The sequence below is a fragment of the Arachis ipaensis genome, chromosome B2 (genome assembly GCF_059453495.1).
Source record: "Arachis ipaensis isolate K30076 ecotype BB chromosome B2, ASM5945349v1, whole genome shotgun sequence".
Lineage (NCBI taxonomy): Eukaryota > Viridiplantae > Streptophyta > Magnoliopsida > Fabales > Fabaceae > Arachis > Arachis ipaensis.
In genome coordinates, this window is record NC_142437.1 from 107,958,686 (window position 1) to 107,971,378 (window position 12,693).

General features: G+C 41.3%; 1 non-coding gene across 1 annotated transcript; it reads right to left on the reverse strand.

Moving 5' to 3' along the window:
- Window positions 1-410: 410 nt before the first annotated feature.
- On the reverse strand, window positions 411-518 carry LOC148575160 (small nucleolar RNA R71). The gene has a single exon (XR_015906830.1). It is a non-coding gene; the product is annotated as a small nucleolar RNA R71 (small nucleolar RNA).
- Between the last annotated feature and the right edge of the window lie 12,175 nt (window positions 519-12,693).

A 12,693-nucleotide genomic window follows, 5' to 3' on the forward strand; every position in this document is an offset into this window, starting at 1 on the left:
AAGTAAAGGAGATGGCAGCCGAACCCAACAACAATAATGCAAGGAGGATGCTTGGTAACTTTACTGCACCTAACTCCAATTTACATGGAAGAAGCATCTCCATTCCTGCCATTGGAGCAAACAACTTTGAGCTGAAACCTCAATTAGTTTCTCTGATGCAGCAGAACTGCAAGTTTCATGGACTTCCATCTGAAGATCCTTTTCAGTTCTTAACTGAATTCTTGCAGATCTGTGATACTGTTAAGACTAATAGAGTAGATCCTGAAGTCTACAGGCTCATGCTTTTCCCTTTTGCTGTAAGAGACAGAGCTAGAGTGTGGTTGGACTCTCAACCCAGAGATAGCCTGAACTCTTGGGATAAGCTGGTCATGGCTTTCTTAGCCAAGTTCTTTCCTCCTCAAAAGCTTAGTAAACTTAGAGTGGACGTTCAGACCTTCAGACAGAAAGAAGGTGAATCCCTCTATGAAGCTTGGGAGAGATACAAAGGACTGACCAAAAAGTGTCCTACTGACATGCTTTCAGAATGGACCATCCTGGATATATTCTATGATGGTTTATCTGAGCTATCAAAGATGTCATTGGATACTTCTGCAGGTGGATCCATTCACCTAAAGAAAACGCCTGCAGAAGCTCAAGAACTCATTGACATGGTTGCTAATAACCAGTTCATGTACACTTCTGAGAGGAATCCTGTGAGTAATGGGACGCCTATGAAGAAGGGAGTTCTTGAAATTGATACTCTGAATGCCATAATGGCTTAGAATAAAATATTGACTCAGCAAGTCAATATGATTTCTCAGAGTCTGAATGGAATGCAAGCTGCATCCAACAGTACTCAAGAGGCTTCTTATGCAGAAGAAGCTTATGATCCTGAAAACCCTGCAATAGCAGAGGTGAATTACTTAGGTGAACCTTATGGAAACACCTATAACCCATCATGGAGAAATCATCCAAATCTCTCATGAAAGGATCAAAGGCCTCAACAAGGCTTTAATAATGGTGGAAGAAACAGGTTTAACAATAATAAACCTTTTCCATCATCCACTCAGCAACAGACAGAGAACTCTGAATAAAATACTTTTAATTTAGCAAACTTAGTCTCTGATCTATCCAAGGCCACTGCAAGTTTCATGAATGAAACAATGTCTTCCATTAGAAATTTGGAAGCACAAGTGGGCCAGCTGAGTAAAAGGATCACTGAAATCCCTCCTAGTACTCTCCCAAGCAACACAGAAGAGAATCCAAAAGGAGAGTGCAAGGCCATTGACATAAGCACCATGGCCGAACCTATAAGGGAAGGAGAGGACGTGAATCCCAAGGAGGAAGACCTCCTGGGATGTCCAATGATCAATAAGGAGCTTCCCTCTGAGGAACCTAAGGAATCTGAGACTCATCTAGAGACCATAGAGATTCCATTGAACCTCCTTATGCCATTCATGAGCTCTGATGAGTATTCCTCTTCTGAAGAGAATGAGGATGTTACTGAGGAGCAAGCTGCCAAGTTCCTTGGTGCAATCATGAAGCTAAATGCCAAATTATTTGGTATTGAGACTTGGGAAGATGAACCTCCCTTGTTCACCAATGAACTAAGTGATCTGGATCAACTGACATTGCCTCAGAAGAGACAGGATCCTGGAAAGTTCATAATACCTTGTACCATAGGCACCATGATCTTTAAGGCTCTGTGTGACCTTGGTTCAGGAATAAACCTCATGCCACTCTCTGTAATAGAGAAACTGGGAATCTATGGGGTGCAAGCTGCTAAAATCTCATTAGAGATGGCAGACAATTCAAGAAAACAGGCTTATGGACAAGTAGAGGACGTGCTAGTAAAGGTTGAAGGCCTTTACATCCCTGCTGATTTCATAGTCCTGGATACTGGAAAGGAAGAGGATGAATCCATCATCCTAGGAAGACCTTTCCTAGCCACAGCAAGAGCTATGATTGATGTGGACAGAGGAGAATTAATCCTTCAATTGAATGAGGACAACCCTTGTGTTTACAACTCAAGGATCTCTCTCTGCATCCATGGAGAGGAAGCATAAAAGGCTTCTCTCAAAGCAGAGTCAAACAAAGCCCCCACAGTCAAACTCTAAGTTTGGTGTTGGGAGGCCACAACCAAACTCTAAGTTTGGTGTTGAACTCCCATATCCAAACTCTAAGTTTGGTGTTGGAGAGTCTCAACAATGCTCTGAACATCTGTGAGGCTCCATGAGAGCCCACTGTCAAGCTATTGACATTAAAGAAGCGCTTATTGGGAGGCAACCCAATTTTTATTTATCTAACAATATTTTTCTTAGTTATATGTCTTTATAAGTTCATGATCATGTGGAGTCACAAAATAAATATAAAAATTGAAAATGGAATCAAAAACAGCAGAAGAAAAATCACACCCTGGAGGAAGCATCTGCCTGGCGTTCAACGCCAGAACAGAGCATGGTTCTGGCGCTGAACGCCCAAAATGGGCAGTATCTGGGCGCTGAACGCCCAAAATGGGCATCATCTGGGCGCTGAACGCCAGAATTGCACCCTGGAGAGGAGCTGGCGCTGAACTCCCAGAACAAGCATGGTTCTGGCGTTCAACGCCAGGAATGGGCAACAAATGGGCGTTGAACGCCCAAAATGGGCACCAACCTGGCGCTGAACGCCCAGAGTTGTGTGCAAGGGCATTTTACATGCCTAATTTGGTGCAAGGTTGTAAATCCTTGAACACCTCAGGATCTGTAGACCCCACAGGATCCCCACCTACCTCCACTCACTTCTTCTCATCCCTCACCACTCTCTTTCACACAATCCCATAAACACTCTTCCCCAAAACCCTTCACCAATCACCTCAATCCCTCTTCCCCATCACCTCTTCACCACTCACATCCATCTACTCTTTCCCATAAACCTACCTCATAAACTCCACCTACCTTCAAAATTCAAAATTAATTTCCCACCCAAACCCACCCTACATGGCCGAAACTTAACCCCCTCCCTCCCCTATATAAAGCCTTCCATTCTTCCTCATTTTCACACAACACAACCCTCTCTTCTCTTCTTGGCCGAAACACAAGCCCTTCTCCCTCTCCTCCATTTTTCTTCTTCTTCATCTATTCTTTCTTCTCTTGCTCGAGGGAGAGCAAAATTCTAAGTTTGGTGTGGTAAAAGCATAAGCTTTTTGTTTTTCCATTACCATTGATGGCACCTAAGACCGGAGAATCCTCTAGAAAGGGGAAAGGGAAGACAAAAGCTTCCACATCCGAGTCATGGGAGATGGAAAGATTCATCTCCAAAGCTCATCAAGACCACTTCTATGATGTTGTGGCCAAGAAGAAGGTGATCCCTGAGGTCCCTTTCAAACTCAAAAGAAATGAGTATCCGGAGATCCGACATGAAATTCAAAGAAGAGGTTGGGAAGTTCTAACAAATCCCATCTAACAAGTCGGCATCCTAATGGTTCAAGAGTTCTATGCCAATGCATGGATCACCAAAAACCATGATCAAAGTAAGAACCCGGATCCAAAGAACTATGTTACAATGGTTCGGGGGAAACACTTAGATTTTAGTTCGGAAAATGTGAGATTGGCGTTCAACTTGCCAAACATGGAAGAGAACGCACGCCCCTACACAAGGAGAGTCAACTTTGATTAAAGGTTGGACCAAGTCCTTATGGACATATGTGTAGAAGGAGCTCAATGGAAGATTGACTCCAAAGGCAAGCCGGTTCAACTAAGAAGATTGGACCTCAAGCCTGTAGCTAGAGGATGGTTGGAGTTCATTCAATACTCAATCATTCCCACTAGCAACCGGTCTGAAGTTACTATAGACCGGGCCATCATGATCCATAGCATCATGATTGGAGAAGAGGTGAGAGTTCATGAGATTATACCTCAAGAACTCTACAAGGTGGCTGACAAGTCCTCCACTATGGCAAGGTTAGCCTTTCCTCACCTCATTTTCCACCTATGCAATTCGGCTGGGATTGACATAGAGGGAGATATCCTCATTAAAGAAGACAAGCCCATCACTAGGAAAAAGATGGAGCAAGAAAGAGAGCCCATTCATGGAGCTCAAGAGGCGTATGAAGCTCATCACCATGAGATCCCGGAGATGCCTCAAATGCACTTTCCTCCACAAAACTATTGGGAGCAAATCAACACCTCCCTAGGAGAATTGAGTTCCAATATGGGATAACTAAGGGTGGAACATCAAGAGCACTCCATCATCCTTCATGAAATAAGAGAAGATCAAAAAGCAATGAGGGAGGAGCAACAAAGACAAGGAAGAGACATAGAAGAGCTCAAGGACATCATTGGTTCCTCAAGAAGGAAACGCCACCATCACTAAGGTGGATTCATTCCTTGTTCTTACTTTCTCTGTTTTTCATTTTCTATGTTAAGTGCTTATCTATGTTTGTGTCTTCATTACATGATCATTAATAGTTAGTAACTCTGTCTTAAAGTTATGAATATCCTATGAATCCATCACCTCTCTTAAATGAAAAATGTTTTAATTCAAAAGAACAAGAAGTACATGAGTTTCGAATTTATCCTTGAACTTAGCTTAATTATATTGAGGTGGTGACAATGCTTCTTGTTTTCTGAATGTATGCTTGAACAGTGCATATGTCTTTTGAAGTTGTTGTTTAAGAATGTTAAATATGTTGGCTCTTGAAAGAATGATGACTAGGAGACATGTTATTTGATAATCTGAAAAATCATAAAAATGATTCTTGAAGCAAGAAAAAGCAGCAAAGAACAAAGCTTGCAGAAAAAAAAATAGCAAGAAAGAAAAAGCAAGCAGAAAAAGCAAAAGCTCTTAAAACTAAGAGCCAAGAGCAAAAAGCCAATAACCCTTAAAACCAAAAGGCAAGGGCAAATAAAAAGGATCCCAAGGCTTTGAGCATCAGTGGATAGGAGGGCCTAAAGGAATAAAATTCTGGTCTAAGCGGCTAAACCAAGCTGTCCCTAACCATGTGCTTGGGGCGTGTAGGTGTCAAGTGAAAACTTGAGACTGAGCGGTTAAAGTCAAGGTCTAAAGCAAAAGAAGAGTGTGCTTAAGAACCCTGGACACCTCTAATTGGGGACTTGAGCAAAGCTGAGTCATAATCTGAAAAGGTTCACCCAATTATGTGTCTGTGGCATTTATGTATCTGGTGGTAATACTGGAAAACAAAGTGCTTAGGACCACGCCCAAGACTCATAAAGAAGCTGTGTTCAAGAATCAACATACTGAACTAGGAGAGTCAATAACACTATCTAAACTCTGAGTTCCTATAGATGCCAATCATTCTGAACCTCCATGGATAAAGTGAGATGCCAAAACTATTCAAGAGGCAAAAAGCTATAAGTCCCGCTCATATGATTGAAGCTATGTTTCATTGATAGTCTGGAATTTATAGTATATTCTTTTCTTTTTATCCTATTTGATTTTCAGTTGCTTGGGGACAAGCAACAATTTAAGTTTGGTGTTGTGATGAGCGGATAATTTATACGCTTTTTGGCATTATTTTTAGTATGTTTTTAGTAGAATCTAGTTACTTTTAGGGATGTTTTCATTAGTTTTTATGTTAAATTCACATTTCTGGACTTTACTATGAGTTTGTGTATTTTTCTGTGATTTCAGGTATTTTTTGGCTGAAATTGAGGGACTTGAGCAAAAATCAGATTCAGAGGTTGAAGAAGGACTGCTGATGCTGTTGGATTCTGACCTCCCTGCACTCAAAGTGGATTTTCTGGAGCCATAGAACTCGAAATGGCGCGCTTCCAATTGCGTTGGAAAGTAGACATCCAGGGCTTTCCAGAAATGTATAATAGTCCATACTTTTCCCAAGTTTAGACGACGCAAACTGGCGTTCAACACCAGTTCTCTGCCCAATTCTGGCGTCCAGCGCCAGAAACAAGCTGCAAAGTGGAGTTCAACGCCCAAACTGGCACAAAAGCTGGCGTTCAACTCCAAGAATGACCTCTTCACGTGTAGACTTCAAGCTCAGCCCAAGCACACACCAAGTGGGCCCCGGAAGTGGATTTATGCATCAATTACTTACTTCTGTAAATCCTAGTAGCTAGTTTATTATAAATAGGACCTTTTACTATTGTATTAGACATCCTGGATTGTAAGTTTGATCCTGTGATCTCGTGTTTGGGGGCTGGCCATTCGGCCATGCCTGGACCTTTCACTTATGTATTTTCAACGGTAGAGTTTCTACACTCCATAGATTAAGGTGTGGAGCTCTGTTGTTCCTCAAAGATTAATGCAAAGTACTACTGTTTTCTATTCAATTCATCTTATTTCGCTTCTAAGATATTCATTCGTACTTCAACCTGAATGTGATGAACGTGACAATCATCATCATTCCCTATGAATGCGTGCCTGACAACCACTTCCGTTCTACATTAGATTGAATGAGTATCTCTTAGATCTCTTAATCAGAATCTTCGTGGTGTAAGCTAGAATGATGACGGCATTCAAGAGAATCCGGAAAGTCTAAACCTTGTCTGTGGTATTCCGAGTAGGATTCAATGATTGAATAACTGTGACGAGCTTCAAACTCGCGATTGCTGGGCATAGTGACAGACGCAAAAGGATAGTAAATCCTATTCCAGCATGATCGAGAACCGACAGATGAATAGCCGTGCCGTGACAGGGTGCGTTGACCATTTTCACTGAGAGGATAGGATGTAACCATTGACAAGGGTGATGCCTCCAGACGATTAGCTGTGCCGTGACAGGGCATTTGGATCATTTTCCCGAGAGAAGACCGAAAGTAGCCATTGACAATGGTGATGCATTACATAAAGCTAGCCATGGAAAGGAGTAAGACTGATTGGATGAAGATAGCAGGAAAGCAGAGGTTCAGAGGAACGAAAGCATCTCTATTCGCTTATCTGAAATTCTCACCAATGATTTACATAAGTATTTCTATCCCTATTTTATTAATTATTTTCGAAAACCCCATTACTATTTTATATCCGTCTGACTGAGATTTACAAGGTGACCATAGCTTGCTTCATACCAACAATCTCCGTGGGATTCGACCCTTACTCACGTAAGGTATTACTTGGACGACCCAGTGCACTTGCTGGTTAGTTGTGCGAAGTTGTGAACCATGGTATTGGCATCATGTTTTTGGCGCCATTACCAGGGAAAGAAAGAGCAATGAATTTTACATAATCAAAGTGTAATCACAATTTCTGCGCACCAGTTAGCTGGTGAGAAAAGATTGCTCCAGCTAAATGAGCTGGAAGAGTTCAGACTCAATGCTTTTGAAAATGCAAAAATTTATAAGGAAAAAGCAAAAAAGTGGCATGTCATCCAGAGTCTTTGAGCCAGGACAAAAAGTTCTACTATTCAACTCTAAGCTCAGATTATTCCCTGGGAAATTAAAATTCCGGTGGAGGGGACCATATGTGATTACAGGAGTGTCACCATATGGATATGTTGAGCTTCAAGATATTGATTCTGACAAAAAGTTCATTGTCAATGGACAGAGAATCAAACATTATCTTGAAAGTAATTTTGAGCAAGAATGCTCAAAACTGAGGCTCGAATAAAGCTCAGTAAGAGTCCAGCTAAAGACAATAAAGAAGCGCTTGCTGGGAGGCAACCCAGCCATTAGCAAGTTATTTATTTTAATTAATACTTGTAGAGGTTTGATATATATTTTCATCAAAGGCTAAGCATCAAAATTGAAGGAATTCACAGAGTTATAGAAAAATTCAGTACAAAAAGCAGAGAAAAGGAGCTTGCTGGCAAGAAAATGCCAGTAAGGGGCATTTTGGGCGTTAAACGCCAGAATGGGTATCATTCTGGGCGTTTAACGCCAGTAAAGGTACCATTTTGTGCGTTAAACGCCAGAATGGGTCAGAGAAAAGGAGCTTGCTGGCAAGAAAACGCCAGTACGGGGCATTTTGGGCGTTAAACGCCAGAATGGGTATCATTCTGGGTGTTTAACGCCAGTAAAGGTACCATTTTGGGCGTTAAACACCAGAATGGGTACCATTCTGGGCGTTTAACGCCAGATTTGCAGTATCCTGCGCGTTCAGCAAAACGCCCAGTGATAAAGGAGTTTCTGGCGTTTAACGCCAGCCAGGGTACCTGGCTGGGGGTTAAACGCCCATAATGGCCAACAACTGGGCGTTAAACGCCAGAATGGATACCATTCTGGGCGTTTAACGCCAGATAGACAGGGGGAGGAGATTTTGTTTCCAACTTCAATTTTTTTCAAATTTTCATGTTTTGACTCATAATTTTCTGCATAAACATGTTTCAAACTTTCATCATTCACCCTCAATTCTCATCATTCAATAATTTTCTAAATTTTTTCTCAAAATTCTTTCAAATCCTTTCCAAATCTTCTTCAAAAACTCAAATATCTTCTCAAATTCTTTCCATATCTTTTCATATCTCTCTCACATTTTTCGAAAGCCATCCCCTCCTCCTCCTATAAATATGGTTTCGGCCATCCCCTCCTCTACACCATTCAAATTTACCTCTTCTCCTCTCTCCTCCCTTCCTTTTTTTTGCTTGAGGGCAAGCAAACCTCTAAGTTTGGTGTGCTTTTCCGTGATCACTGATCTAAGACTCATCAAGATCATGGCACCCAAGGGAAAACAAACCAAATCAAGAGGCAAGAAAGAGAATACTCCAAAGAGTCTTTGGAATCAAGAGAGGTTCCTAACCAAGAAACATGCAGACCATTACTACAAAATAATGGGTCTGAGGTCAGTGATCCCGGAAGTTAAATTCAATCTGAAAGAAGATGAATATCCGGAGATCCAAGAGCAAATTCGAAACAGAGGATGGGAAATTCTAGCCAATCTTGAGACAAAGGTTGGAAGAAACATGGTTCAGGAATTCTACTCAAATCTGTGGCTGACAGATAAGCAGAGAATGACTGGAACCGCCTTTCATACCTACAGAACCATGGTCAGAGGGAGAATTATTTACTTCCATCTGGACAAAATAAGAGAGGTCTTCAAACTACCTTAACTACAAAATGATCCTGAATCCTTTAATAGGAGAATGGTGAGAGTAGATAAGGGGTTGGATCAAGTTCTAGAGGACATATGCCTCCCTGGAACTAAGTGGATAACCAATTCCAAAGGTGTCCCAAACCAACTCAAGAGAGGAGATCTCAAACCAGTTGCAAGAGGCTGGCTGGACTTCATTAGGCGTTCTATATTGCCTATTAGCAACCGCTCTGAGGTCACTGTCAAAAGAGCATTGATGATTCATTGTATTATGCTTGGAAAAGAAGTGGAGATTCATCATCTGATTTCTTGTGAGATTTACACAATTTTGCAAACAAGAATTCCACTGAAGCCAAACTGGCCTACCCAAGCTTAATTTCTCTGCTATGTAAAGATGCTGGGGTGAGGATGGGAGTAGATGAATTCATCCCAATTGAACACCCAATCACCAAGAAGTCAATGGAAGGACAAGTGCAAGACAACTCCATCAAAAAGAGGGCGCAGGAGTTCCTCCCAGAAATTCCTGAAATTGACTACTGGACCCGCTTAGAAGCATCTTTTACCAAGCTGCAGGAAGCTATGGAACAACTTAAGGAAGAATAGCAGAATCAAAACTGCATGCTCTGCAAGCTGCTGAAGGAACAGGAGAAGCAGGGGCGTGAGCTACAGGAGCTGAAGCGCCAGAAGCTCTCCCTTGAAGGACCAAGCACCCCACAAAAAGAGGGAGCATCAACCTCTCAAAATCAAGGTCGTTGAGTCCTAACTCTGTGATAACCTTTATTATTAAGAGTCTATTTTAAGAGTCATTTATTTTTCTGCTTTTAATTTTCTATCTTCTATTATTATGGGTCTGCTCTTATATTTATCTTTGAGTCTTATTTTTATTCCATAATCAATAAAATTAGAGTTTATGTCTTAAAGCTATGAATGTCCTATGAATCCATCACCTTTCTTAAATAAAAAGTGTTTTTAACTGAAAAAGAAAAAGAAGTACATGAATTTTGAATTTTAAAATAGTTTAATTATTTTGATGTGGTGGCAATACTCTTGTTCTCTGAATGAATGCTTGAACAGTGCATATTTTTTAATTTGGTTGTTTATGAATGTTAAAATTGTTGGCTCTTGAAGGAATGAAAGAAAAAGGAGACATGTTATTTGATGATCTGAAAAATCATAAAATTGATTCTTGAAGCAAGAAAAAACAGTGAATAGAAAGCTTGCATTCAAAAAAAAAAGCAAGCAGAAAAAGCCAATACCCCTTTAAACCAAAAGGCAAGGGTGATAAAAAGGATCCAAGGCTTTGAGCATCAGTGGATAGGAGGGCCTAAAGGAATAAAATCCTGGCCTAAGCGGCTAAACCAAGCTGTCCCTAACCATGTGCTTGTGGCGTGAAGGTGTCAAGTGAAAACTTGAGACTGAGCGGTTAAAGTCGTGGTCCAAAGCAAAAAAAAAAGGAGAGTGTGCTTAAGAGCTCTGGACACCTCTAATTGGGGACTTTAGCAAAGCTGAGTCACAATCTGAAAAGGTTCACCCAGTTATGTATCTGTGCCATTTATGTATCCGGTGGTAATACTGGAAAACAAAGTGCTTAGGGTCACGGCCAAGACTCATAAAGTAACTGTGTTCAAGAATCAACAAACTTAACTAGGAGAATCAATAACACTATTTGGATTCTGAGTTCCTATAGAAGCCAATCATTCTGAACTTCAAGGGATAAAGTGAGATGCCAAAACTGTTCAGAGGCAAAAAGCTAAAAGCCCCACTCATCTAATTAATACTGATCTTCATAGATGTTTTTGGAATTCAATGTATATTATCTTCTTTTTATCCTATTTGATTTTTAGTTGCTTGGAGACAAGCAACAATTTAAGTTTGGTGTTGTGATGAGCGGATAATTCATACGCTTTTTGGCATTGTTTTTAGTATGTTTTCAGTATATTTTAGTTAGTTTTTATTATGTTTTTATTAGTTTTTAAATAAAAATCACTTTTCTGGGCTTTACTATGAGTTTGTGTGTTTTTTTGTGATTTCAGGTATTTTCTGGCTGAAATTGAGGGACCTGAGCAAAATTCTGATTCAGAGGCTGAAAAAGGACTGCAGATGCTGTTGGACTCTAACCTCCCTGCACACAAAGTGGATTTTCTGGAGCTACAGAAGCCCAATTGGTGCTCTCTCAATTGCGTTGGAAAGTAGACATCCTGGGCTTTCCAGAAATACATAATAGTCCATACTTTGCTCGAGATTTGATGGCCCAAACAGGCGTTCCAAGTCAGCTCAATAATTCTGGCGTTTAACTCCAGAACTGGCACAAAAACTGGAGTTAAACGCCCAAACTGGCATAAAAACTGGCGTTTAACTCCAGGAAATATCTCTATACACGAAAGCTTCAATGCTCAGCCCAACCACACACCAAGTGGGCCCCAGAAGTGGATTTTTACAATAAACACCCTAGCTTACTCATTTTCTGTAACCCTAGGTCACTAGTTTACTATAAATACTACTTTCAGTGATTCATCTTATACCTCATGACATTATACATGTTTCTTGTTGTGTTCTCTACGGCATGAGTCTCTAAGCCCCATTGTTGGGGGTGAGGAGCTCTGCTGTTCTTCATGAATTAATGCAATTACTACTGTTTTTCATTCTATTACGCTTGCCTCCATTCTAAGATATTCATTCGCACTTTAACTTGATGAATGTGATGATCCGTGACACTCATCATCATTCTCACCTATGAACGCGTGCCTCACAACCACCTCCGTTCTACCTTAAATTGAATGCATATCTCTTAGCCTCATGATTCAAATCAGAGTCTTCGTGGTATAAGCTAGAATTATTGGCGGCCATTCCTGAGATCCGGAACGTCTAACCCTTGTCTGTGGTATTCTGAGTAGGATCTGGGAAGGGATGGCTGTGACGAGCTTCAAACTCGCGATTGTTGGGCGTGTGACAGACGTAAAAGGATCAATGGATCCTATTCCAGCATGATCGAGAACTGACAGATGATTAGCCATGCGGTGACAGCGCATTTGGAACATTTTCACTGAGAGGACGGGATGTAGCCATTGACAACGGTGATGCCCAACATAAAGCTTGCCATGGAAGGAGTCTTGCGTGTATGAAGAAGAAGACAGTAGGAAAGCAGAGGTTCAGAAGACAAAGCATCTCCAAAGCCTCAACCTGTTCTTCATTACTGCATAACAAGTATTTATTTCACGTTCTTTTACTTTTTACAATTAAATCTGAGAATTACTGATATCCTGACTAAGAGTTACAAGATAACCATAGCTTGCTTCAAGCCGACAATCTCCGTGGGATCGACCCTTACTCATGTAAGGTATTACTTGGACGACCCAGTGCACTTGCTGGTTAGTTGTGCGGAGTTACAAAAGTGTGATTGTAATTTCGTGCACCAGCCTGCATTCCAAGTTCTCAGGACCTCCCTTCCATCGAGCTTCTCCAATTTGTAGGCGCCCTTGCCAATCACTTCTTTGACCCTGTAGGGACCTTCCCAGTTTGCCGCCAGTTTGCCTTCTCCTTGGGTCGGTAGGCCGATGTCATTGCGCCGTAGGACGAGGTCGTTTTGCTCAAATTCCCTCTTGAGCACTTTGGTGTTGTAGCGCAGGGCCATTCTTTGCTTTAGTGCTACTTATGACAGGTGGGCCTTCTCCCTAGTCTCATCTACTAGGTCCTTATCTATAGCTTCTTCCACCCCCTTGAGAAGTAACTGTGGGCT